We start from the raw sequence: 11,630 nt of genomic DNA, 5'->3' as shown, positions 1-11,630 counted from the left end.
GTAGTCATTATATATGATTACGTTCGTAGCTACGTCGTTATATAAGATGTAGTGCGCAACGGTTTTCAAGCGAAAGGCCTAAAACCCTTAGTCGTCTAGATTGGGTTTTTGTTCTTTGTACCGCACCTACTCGGGATAAATCATTTGAATACGTTGTCAATGATTCCATTGAACCCGTCTTGTGTTCCGTGTACCGTATCCGGGCGTCAATAACTACATCAGCGGGATCCGTAATCATAACAAAAAGTTTTTTATTCCATCAACCCGTTCGTAGAGGAGGAATCATTTCCATACCGTTGATTTTCCTTCCCCGAGAAAACGTAATCATGATAGCTCAGGAGGAGCCAATCGCAAGAATTCTAGCAACGGAGGAGGTTTTACAGGGTAAAGGAGCCCCCTAGCTGCAACTTACTTTGTGCTATCATCCAACTACTCAGCAACTGACTTTGTGCTATCATCCAACTACCATCCCGTGCAAAAGGAGAGATGCATGTGCCATCACCAGACTACTAGCCATTTCGTGCACAATTTCTAGACTACCAAAGGAGACTACTGTGGTGTATGGACTGATATCCGTCACCAGACTACCATCCCGCGCAAGGAGACTACTGTGTGCATCGGACTATTCCCCGTCACCAGACTAAGGAGACTACTATGTGCCATTTACTTTCCGCTATCATCCAACCACCTGAACCATTGGCAATGAAAATAGCATCAGGAGGGCGTGAGGGAAAGGATAGAGATACGCGTAGTTCTCCTTCGTTGCATGCATGAATTAAGAAAGCTTGGATTTTATTAGTGGTTCCGTCCGAGTAGAGGAAAGCGTCCTAAGCCGTCGCATGGAAAGCCATCCTCGATTGTTCCGCAGGCCGAGAAAACAACATCTATTCATTCAGGTAATCACTTGGATTTTGTTCGTGGTCTCAACCGAGGGGCTAAAGGAAAGAAGCTGCAGGGGCAAGGCGTTCTTCGCGAGAAGAAGGGACGTCTAAGCTACGTTCGGTCGGAGCCAGGCGTTGTCAAACGCTTTCATTCAGACCCTACCCTGGGCGAGCGCATCCGATTATAAAGCTCGTGCATCCGATTCTACTAAAGCTCGCGCATCCGATTCTAAACCCGCTGGAGAAACAAAGGATTTCTCTTCCCGTCACTCGACTATAGGGAGAGCCACTTCGTCCCTCTCGCCGCCTTCACCTTCCCGTTAGCCATGAAAAGTGTTCGTCCCGTTCGTCGCATGCATGAATTAAATGAAGGCTCAAGCTCTAATTAGGTTGGTGGTCCGCGTACTGTTGTTCAAGAAAGAGAGCTATCGAATAAACTCGGGTTCGTGTGTTTGTCCGATAATCAATATCTTAAGAGAAGAAAGCGTTACAGAAGTTACATCGGATGAGCTTAGGCGAATGAAGACAGAAACAAAGAGAGATTGAGAAAGCGGCGGGCCCAAAGTGCCCTTCAGTAGTGCCCCGCGGGGTCGAAGGGCCGGTCAACCTTTGATCGGCTAAGATCTCCTTTGCTCTGTCTTTTTTCGCCCAGGTTCCTTCAGACCTGGTTTTTCAAAGCCAGGCGACTAACGCCAGAAGCTTTCTTTCACTTCACTAGCGCCAAACATAAGCGGAACACTCACCCCATCTTGATATCCTCAAACTCTCTCACCTGGCGGAGAACGAAACCTAACTACGCATAGACACCCCTGCTTAGAATGATTACGCTCGATAGAGAGCACTCACTTTATCTCGATTAGCTTAAAGTGAAATTACCCACGCGAACATGAAAAACAAACTCTGTTCTTTCGGCTAACCTTGAGTTGAGCTTTCCTCAAACGGAGTGAGTTGCCGCTTTCGTCCTTTAGCTAACCGATCGCTTGAAAACCGTTGCGCGGTAGCTTATAGTTTAGGGGGGGTGCCCCTTTCTAAAACTTATATTTTATATAAGGTAAGCTTTTTTTGGAACTTTAGTTTTGGAGTTTTCCCCAACCTATACCTTACTAATATTACTAAAAAATAGGGGCTTACGTTTTTCAGCCGCATCGCACTTCCGCATAAACAATGGATCCGCTGGGCTGGATGAGCAACCTTCTCTGGAAAAGAATAGTGAAAAGCCATGTCACTTGGAACGGAACTGGTTGCTTACTTACTTTTAGTAAGACCACTTTGGTAAGCAAAATTCGATTAGATAGGCATGGTTGCTTACAAGACAAGACAAGACAAAAGCCAGCTTCTAGATGTTCTTTGCCTGAACATATAGAGGAAGCAACCTTCTATCTCCCTTACCCCAATACATATGGGAGTAAGGGTCAGTTAATTTTAATTTTTAGGTAAAGGGCCTACAAGTGGTTCCCATGCAACCATACCTCAGTCAAAGAAGGCATATTTTGTATCACTTCAATGTCCCATTCAAACTTGCCCATTAACCCACAAAGACTGAACCATAGTTCCACCAAGTTCACAGGTAATCCTACTTCAAGTTTGTTCATAGCTAATGCAGTTCCGCCAAGGATGGAAAAGTGGTACTGTCAAAGAAATTTGGAAACCGACCTTTGATATTATCTCCGTTTGCAGAGAAAGTTCTAAAAGAAGTTGCTTCCTTTATGCTCTAGGGAAGCTCCCAAGGTTCGAAACTGTTGTAGTCAAGAACAATTGAAGTCAATGAAGTCAAGCCGGTGAAGAAATCTGAAGGGAAAGATGAGAAATTGTTGGTGTGAAAGTTAGCCACTTCCAGCTGAGTTAACCCAGCGAGACTCGGGATTGTTCCGGTGATTTGGTTGTCATAACTTCGAAGGTGGTAAGCTCAGACAGGTTATTGAGATCAGGAGGAAGGGTTCCACTAACACTTTGGCTAAGTACCCTGTTGTTTGGCAAGCAACGTGAGCCAAGTTGCAAGGGTCCGGGTCGGACCAGTCTAGAGATGGGATCTTCAGGCTTGTTTTCAGTTTTTCCATGACTGAAGCATCAGGGCTGGTTTGAGAAGAGACATGCAAAGTGAAGAAGCAAATAACTGAAAGAAACCCGAAAAGAAGACGACCCAAGAAACAGGGTTTCTTCATTGTTCCTCTGGGAGCGTGGGACAGAGAGAGAGGGAATTTGAAAGGATAGTTGCAGACTTTATGTCCTTTTGGCTAAATGGTTGAAGAAGAGAAAAATAAACAAAGGAAGAGGGATAGGTGATTGAGAGACTAAAACGTCGGGGACAGAGGAAGATAGAAGAAAAACAGGGGCCAAAATAAAGAGAAATATAAAATAAATTGCATTCGTTTACTACATCTTAGTAAGTACTGTTTGGTTCCTAAGAAAAGGAAAGAAAAAAATTAGTTGGCACATGCAGATTGGTCCTACCCTTTTCTTAAAAGGTCTAGAATAGTGTAATTGTAACTTGTATTTGTGAGCCATCCTTATTCTCCCTTGAAAGAGATATCTTCAAATTTTATTAAATAAATATTAAATATTATATCAATTAAATATATTTTAAATTTTTATTAATCAATAATTTTTTGTCTTAGTTCAGTTATTTAATGATATATTGTCTGGATTGAGACTGTTAATGTCCTTTCATTTTATTCAGTTATTTCAATAAATTACTTATAGAGACTGAACTTCTCGGTGTAATTAATTACTACTTAAAGATTATTGAATAATTTTTATAAAAATATTTTATTAAAAAATATGTATAAAAGGGTTACACCAACAATTGTAAATTAAATGTGATTAAGATATTTTTTATAATCATCAACAAGGTTAGTTCAAGTGATAAGCAGTTTAAGCAAAGTTTCAGGTTCGAGTTCTTGTGTATGCAGAAAATCTCTGCTGTAAGACTTACCCACCAAAGCCAATGTGTGACCCGAGTCGATCCAGATTAGTCAGAGCTAAATCTTAGAATTGAAGGACAACAAAAAAAGATATTTTTATAATCATTGACACGAGAAATTTGACACTTGAGATTATACTATGACTATACAAAAAGATATTTAAAAATTAATAAAAGACAAATAAGAACAAATCTAACTGCATCGACAAACGAACTATAAAAAATCAAACTATTAGAATATCACTAACAAAATCCTAAATCATAACCACACGACATGATTAACTTTCCATGAACGCAAACTACACATTTAAATCTAATTCGATGATCCAAAATAAGAAATATTAATAGAAATATAAATAAGTATTATTTTGATCAATCAAGACAACGTCAAATTCAACCTTAAAAAAATAAATGAAAAAATTGATCAAATGATAAAAAAAGACAGAAAAATACCAAACTATTAAAAAATGTGATATAAAAAAGTTATTAAAAACTAAAAGAAAAAGGAGAAATAAAGATTCGATAAAATAAAAATATAAACGTTTAAAATCAGCACCAAAATTAATATAGTTGTCTATTAAATAAAGATTAAAAAATAAATTACGTGAATGGAGAGAAAAAACTTGAATTCTAAGTGTACTTTTATTGTTTAAACGTAAATAACTTGAGTTTTTTAAATAAATCTCGAATTTAAATATTTATGTACGTAAAAAAATTGTATTAAAAGAGACTCACTAATAAAACTAAATGTATAGCATAAATCGAATTAATAAGAACAAAGTCAGGAGGAATTGAGAGGGAAAAATTTTAAATTTATTGTGTTTTCCTTAAATATGACTTTAATGAATACTGATTAATAATCTTTTTAAATCATTTGGTCATGTGATAATAATTAAATAAGGTAAGAGTTTGTGTGATTATTACTGCTCCGTCACTTAAATCATATTTATGAGCATATTTAATTTGTCGATTGTTTTGTGCTAAGCATTTTTGTAAATCCTTCCGACACTTAAATCAGAGTACATTTTTATTATTATAAAGATTAAATCATTGAACCAATCAAACAAATCCCGACAGTTTCTGAGACCTATACTATTTTTTTCTTCCAATAATTAGCTTTAGCAAATTGGATAATCTCAAATTGAATTAATATTTACAGGACCATTTAGGCACTTACCCTAAACTATTTGTGCCTAAAGTTTAAGCCTCAAATATTAGAAACTAGTTAGTTTTTTTTTTTGGGTGTTAAATGCCCTACCAACAAATTTAGAGGAACCAGGGATACATATAAATTTGTTAGCATAAACCAAAATGCACCCGTAGGATGGGGGAAAAATCGCCGGAAAAATCCAACCTGCATATCTTTCTTCAGTTTTGTTTTCACCGTGTTTCCGAATAGGGCGAAGTTGTAGCTATGAGCATGAAATGGGGTTGGATTTGAAGAACTTTGCAACAGCCTGATAGAGATTTTCTTCCTTGAAAGGCTTCGAGACGTATCCGTCCATCCCGCATTTCAGGCACTCATGGGAGGTGGCATGAATAACATCAGCTGTCATGGCTAATATCGGGACATGCCACTCTCCCCTGCTGGCAGAATCTTCTTTGATGCTTCCGTTCATCTGTTCGTTCGCCTGACCCTCGAGCATTCGAATTTGACGAGTTGCCTCAAACCTGAAATAACAATTCATGATTGATATTCAAATTTATAATACTAGGTTGTTAATCAGGTTACTGGACAGACGAATTATCAGAAACGAACCATATGGTACTAATATCGGTCTGATAGCCATAATACGTGCACATAGCACATACATGCATGGAAAAGCAGTATACATACCCATCCATTTCTGGCATCTGAATGTCCATGAAGCATGCATCGAAACAGTGTGGAAGCTGAAGCAATTTCAGTGCAGCTTTTCCACTTTCAGCACATTCTACAGCAGCTCCAAACTTCTTCAATGCACCAGCAGCAACTCGACGATTAACCATATTGTCATCCACGACTAATATTTTTTTGCCAGAGTAGACCCTGAAAGACTGGAGATCCATTCAACATGATTTTCCAGGCTGCCTCTTCTTCCCTATCCCCAACGCTTGTTGAAAACAAGCAGCCACCATACTCGCTCTCATTGGTTTCATAATCACCGTATCTGCGAAACCTGCTGCCTTGCTTTCTCGAGTTCCGCGTTTGTAATATTTGTTGCAAGTAGAATCACCTTAGGCAACTTAAATACATGTCCATTTTGTTTCCCATTGAACATTTGTAAGCTCGATCCACCATCCTCTCCGGAAAGCCATAAATCCTTCTTGACAAGAATTATATCCGGCAGTATTTTACTTCTGCAATATTCAATGAAGCAACCATACAGAGTTAAAACATTATAAGATGAATAGAAGGCAGCGATGTGTTTTCCACCAATAATTTTATCTTAGTTGGCATTCTGACATCGTTTCAATGTTGTTAAAAGCATAAAAATTGCCGAATTCTGGTCATTCAAAGACACTGCTAGAAGTATCCGAAAGGAGTAAAGAGTAAAATTGACAAGAACATACCCCACAAGAAGAACCATTTTTCTGGATGCAGAAGCTGCAATCTTAGACACTATTTGCAAATTCAGCCAGAATACCAAGTCTCTTCAAGTGATATCTGGTTACAGCAGCTCTTACCGGTTTTCCATCGACTACTATTGCTTTTGATCCCGTAAAACCGGAAGGAAGATCTTCGGAAACAGTTTTTTTTTGTATCATATATGAAGCTTTTTTAAAACTCTCAAATGGGTGGTGAATGAGAATGCTTCCAACTTGTGGCCGAGTAATGAAGCCTATGTGACCACCCATTAGCTCGACCAAACACTTGGTAATGCTCAAGCCTATACCAGTTCCACCGTAATTTCTCGAGGTTGAACTATCTGCCTGCATGAATGGCATGAAAACTCGCTCCTGTGCGATTAAAGGGATCCCAATGCCAGTATCCTCCACAGATACCATCAAAGTGACACCCCGAGAAGCTCATCAGCAACTTCCATGTCTATCGAGGCATCATATCGTGACTCTTCTTCCATGACTAATGCTTGAAGTGATCCCAACTGTTCTGCTCATCAGCTGCTTCGTAGCCGCTCAAGATTTTGAAATGGCGTGCACCTGATATCAGCACACCTTCATCTGGTCCTCCGTTCAAATAATTTTCAGATTTCGCCTCTGTCGCGGGCTTCTCGTTTTCAGCTAGAACTTTAACAAAAATGTGTCCCCGTTCTGTGAACTGTCAAACACACATATTTACCAACTAAATGAATGTAAAAAGATCGAATGTTGAGCAATCTACTTACTTTAACAGAGTTCCCGACTAGATTCGTAATTATCTGTCTGAACCTCTCCGAGTCCCTGATAACCAGTTCCGTACTTTATCAGAAATGAAGACTGCCAGCTTCAGTTCCCAAATAATTAACCATATTTGAGTCATTGCATGCATGAGGAACATCACCATTCGAAAGGAAAACGGAAAAAAAGAAGGCACTGAATTAGTGCAAGCATTATAAACCGAAGTGAGTTTTATCGTTTCGTAGGCATCCACTAAGCCTAGGAACAATCTAACATAGAGAAACATACTGAAAAATGAAGCACTAATTTTACCTCGACACCTTTGTTTCTAGACTTCTCGGAAAACAAAGAAAGCACATCATCGAAGATAGAACGAAGATTGAAAGAGACAGTTTCTAGCTCCAACTTCCCGCCTTCAATTTTTGCCTGGTCAAGCACCTCGTTTATCAATGTTATAAGTGCCTTGCCACAAACTTGAGCAGTCTGAGCATAATCTCTTTGTGTTGAACTTAAATCCGTATCTAAAAGCAACACAAGCATCCCTGCAACAATTAAAAGATTAGTCGGAACATATTAGGATAAAGTTGGTAAATGTTAGTCCACACATACGTTTCACAGATTTGCAACATACCAAGAATACCATTCATGGGAGTCCGAATTTCATGAGAAACTGTTGCCAGAAACTGTATCCGAAAACGTTTAAGTTTTAGCTTGGAAATGGGTGGGCCTACAAGGTCTTAATAGATAAATCTTGATAAACGTACCTGTGATTTGGCAACATCAGCAGCTTCTGCTCAAACTTTTAGTTCTTGCATTTCGTGGAAATCATCCTCAACTTCAACAATTTGAATTGCCACTCCGTATAAGATGTAGCCAACTAATAAGCAGATTACAAAGAATAAGAATGCCGTGGTCAGGGTGGTCCACGGTGTGGGTGCCTTCGGATGATATCTGCTCAGAATGCCGAATGGTAAGTACTTTGAAAAACAACCCAAGTCAGTCCATCAACCTTGAGAAGAAGTATCAGTAATACACATACCTGCATATCATTTTATGCTTCCGAAACGGGTCACCAAAATCAAGCTTGCTTTCATGAACCAAAGCCACCATCTTGATTTTGGTGACCATACATGATCAGGGGATCCAAAGAGTTCGTAATATCGTACACATTGACTAGAATTGCCTGATTTCCAGCAAGTTGTCCAAGTAGATTCTCCACAAGAGATTCCACATCAAAGGGTCCACCAAGGTATCTGTGTTCATTTCGAAGTTTGTTCATACATAAGAAAACACCATGTTTGCTAATTGGAAGTCTAGTAACTTTATCAGCATTAATTAAATGAACAAGGGTTGAAACGTTTCCTTTTATTTTTTTTTTTTTTTTTGTGTTCTCTGATCTTCTAGCGAATTGATTCAAAATCTTTGAATCGCTCGTCATAAAGTATTTGATTGGTTTTCTTTCTTTCTTTCTTTCTTTTTTTCTTTCTTTCTTTTCTCTCTTTTTTATGTTTTTTTTTGCTATATCTTTTCTTCTTTTTCTCTGTGTTGTCAAACTTTATTTGATATTTGAGAAATTCATATTTGGTCCACCTTGTAGTATCTTGTTATTTCGCACTTTATTTTTATCATGACTTGCTTCTATAGCGAAATCTGGATTGATGATCTTCACTCACGCGAGCAGATGTCCTTCACATTTGCCCTCCAGTGTAGAGGGTGATCCTTGGTTAGGGTTGAATAAGAAAAAATATTATAGGCTCAAAAAGGGGACAACAAGGGATATATATATATATTTGAAAGGATAAATGAAACAAAGTCGTTCATCATCTCATACATGTAAGTTTTTGTAAAAGAGGTATCTCAGGGGGAAGAGTATTCAAGATTAACCTTATTTGCATGAAAACAATGTAATTAATGCATGATATAATTATTTCAATGATTCCCTTAATTTCTTCTTCTTCCATTCGCTCCTAGTATGCCCCAATTATTCGAATTCTTTTGCGAAACTTGATCCGCAACACTCTCTCCTATCTTTCTTGCAGAAAAGGTTCCTGTTATGCCCCCAGGATTTATCGAGGTTGGGAAATAAAGGTTGGTTTTGTGTCTAGGAAGGGAATTATGTTGCTTTAAAGTCATAATTCTGAAGAAAAAAAAGTAATGTTATGGAAAGGTTATTTCTATCTGGGAAGGTAAAAGTACAGGTTTTGGTGCCTCAGGGGATAAGGGCATGCCTTTATTGTTTCGAAAGGAGGTGATGTCAAAGTTTGGTCTTTTCGTAATGAGCACACGTCTTGTAAGTAAACGAGTAAAGGTGTTTGGCTTTGGAGGGAACACGAAAGGTTTAATCTTGCCTCTTGTCAACGATCTATAATTAATAAAGTAGTAAAAGAACCTTTAATTCATTTGATATTCAAAGAATTACAATATTAAAACTTGATTTATTGCTCATAACCTTGGAAAAAGACATAAGTTGAATTAACAAAATATCTATTGAGGAAATAATAAAAACATGTTCAAACATGACAAGATCAGTGCAACAAGGTTTCACGGTGGATAGAAGAACTTCTTTTTATTGGCCCCAGAATGTCTCATTACGAGTTAAAAGTCAATACCCCTGGGTCAAACAAAATCTAGGCCTTGCTTCTTAGTGCCCCACGGATCTCGATGATGTGCCTCGAACTTCAAGGGTGCTAACATCACGTCCATCAAAAAACCCTTTTTAGGTACGAATGGGGTGACTTCATTTTACCTCAAAGCTCTTATCACAAGATTCTTCGTAAGTTACTCCCAGGATCCATGATTAATGAATGTTGAGATGTAATGTATACCATGTAATGTATAATGTATATGTTTTAATGCAAAGATGCACATGCAAATGCAAAAATGAAAGTGTAAAATGTGAAATGCAAATGCAACAAGGAATTGGTCTCAAAAATAATTGTTCCTTGAACAATTCTTGAAAAACTGACAATGTCTCGGTACACTGGGGAAGTAAAAATCTGGTCCATCTGTAAGTTGTCTAGCTCATGCTGCGAGCATTTGGGTACTACATTATCTTCAAAGCTTATACTTTATCTCCTACTTTCAGTATTCTTTCGAGCTGGTTCGTGATCTTCAAAGCTTCTACACTGTCGACACCGTTTTTCACCATGGCGGAGAAAGACCGATACTGACTCGAGGGTTTTCTCATTTGAAAAGATTTTTTTCGAAATATGGGGAGTCGCCACCAATAATTTAAGGTGCGATTGGGACACCGTGAAAACTGAGTGATTTTAATAAAACGTTTTAGTTTGATCAAAATACCAAGTTTTAAGGTCTGCGAAAATCCAGAAATCTTATTTGGGAGTCAGTTACGCGTGGGGAAGGATTATCACCCCCACAAGCGCCCAAAAATTGGTACCTAGTTGATTACCATATATTTAAAATCAGAAATTTTGAGTTCGATCTTTATTTAATTTGAAAATTATTATGGATGCAAAGTTGAAAAGGGTATTCGTTTGTTGAGACTGATAGTATTGCTCCCAAGCATAAATGCGGGATATCAGCTATTGTGTCTAATAACCGAATATTGCCTTCTTTTTAGAAAATCATGTTGCAGTCTTTGAAAATAATGTTGACATATTTCGGGAATCACCGGTAGTCACCCCTTGAGCATACTTGTAGGAGATATACCATTAATTCCCCAATAAGTGAACATTACCTTAGGTTTAAAAAACAAAATGCAATCAACAAAGTTTTATTCATCCTAATTAAGCTAAGGGTAAATTAAGGCTTTTTCTAGCTTAAAGTGTCAAATTATGAAAATTAAAGGACCTAAAGGCATAAATCTAAAAGTGTAGGCTCTAATATTATTCCCACCCTATTTGATTTTTAAATCAGTTATTGAGTAAAATAACGAGATGGTCCCTCGAGCATTTAGGCAAGGCCAACTCGAATTACTCCCTAAATTAAAAGGACTAGAGTGAAATCTAACCTAAAGTAGTGGTTCTAATATTAACTTAAATTAATTTTAATAAATATTGCTTCGAATATGGAACCTCCAGCAAAAACGACGACCAAATTAAGAATTCACCTAATTAAAGGACTAAATGTGAAATCAAGTCGAATATGGAGGCTCTAATATTAATCTTAATTAATTATGTCAATAATAAAGTTCTAACCGAATTTCAGGGTTAAAAGGTCAAGGTCTAAAAAAACCAAGTTCTAAAATGCTTAAAAGAATAAGGACCTAAATCGATAATTTCTAAAGTTGTAGGACTAATTAAAACTTAATTTTTGTCTAAATTATTGAACCTAAATTTTTTTTAGAAAATATTAATTATTAATAAATTTTAAAAGTCGAGCAATCGATTCGAGTAATCGGACATTTATTGCGAAAACTCAACTCAAATTGCTCCCTAATTAAAACTAATGTGAAATTCCATATTTCTAAGGTTGATTTGAATATTAATCTAATTTAAGAACAAATCATGTAAAAACTAACTAAATAAAACTAAAATAACCAATTTAAAATA

General features: G+C 37.4%; 1 pseudogene; it reads right to left on the bottom strand.

The window, feature by feature from the left end:
• Positions 1-5,213: 5,213 nt before the first annotated feature.
• On the bottom strand, positions 5,214-8,398 carry LOC120202663 (annotated as a pseudogene).
• Between the last annotated feature and the right edge of the window lie 3,232 nt (positions 8,399-11,630).

The sequence above is a fragment of the Hibiscus syriacus genome, unplaced genomic scaffold (genome assembly GCF_006381635.1).
Source record: "Hibiscus syriacus cultivar Baekdansim isolate YM2019G1 unplaced genomic scaffold, ASM638163v2 tig00008994_pilon, whole genome shotgun sequence".
Classification (NCBI taxonomy): domain Eukaryota; kingdom Viridiplantae; phylum Streptophyta; class Magnoliopsida; order Malvales; family Malvaceae; genus Hibiscus; species Hibiscus syriacus.
This window is presented reverse-complemented; position numbering and strand designations above follow the sequence as displayed.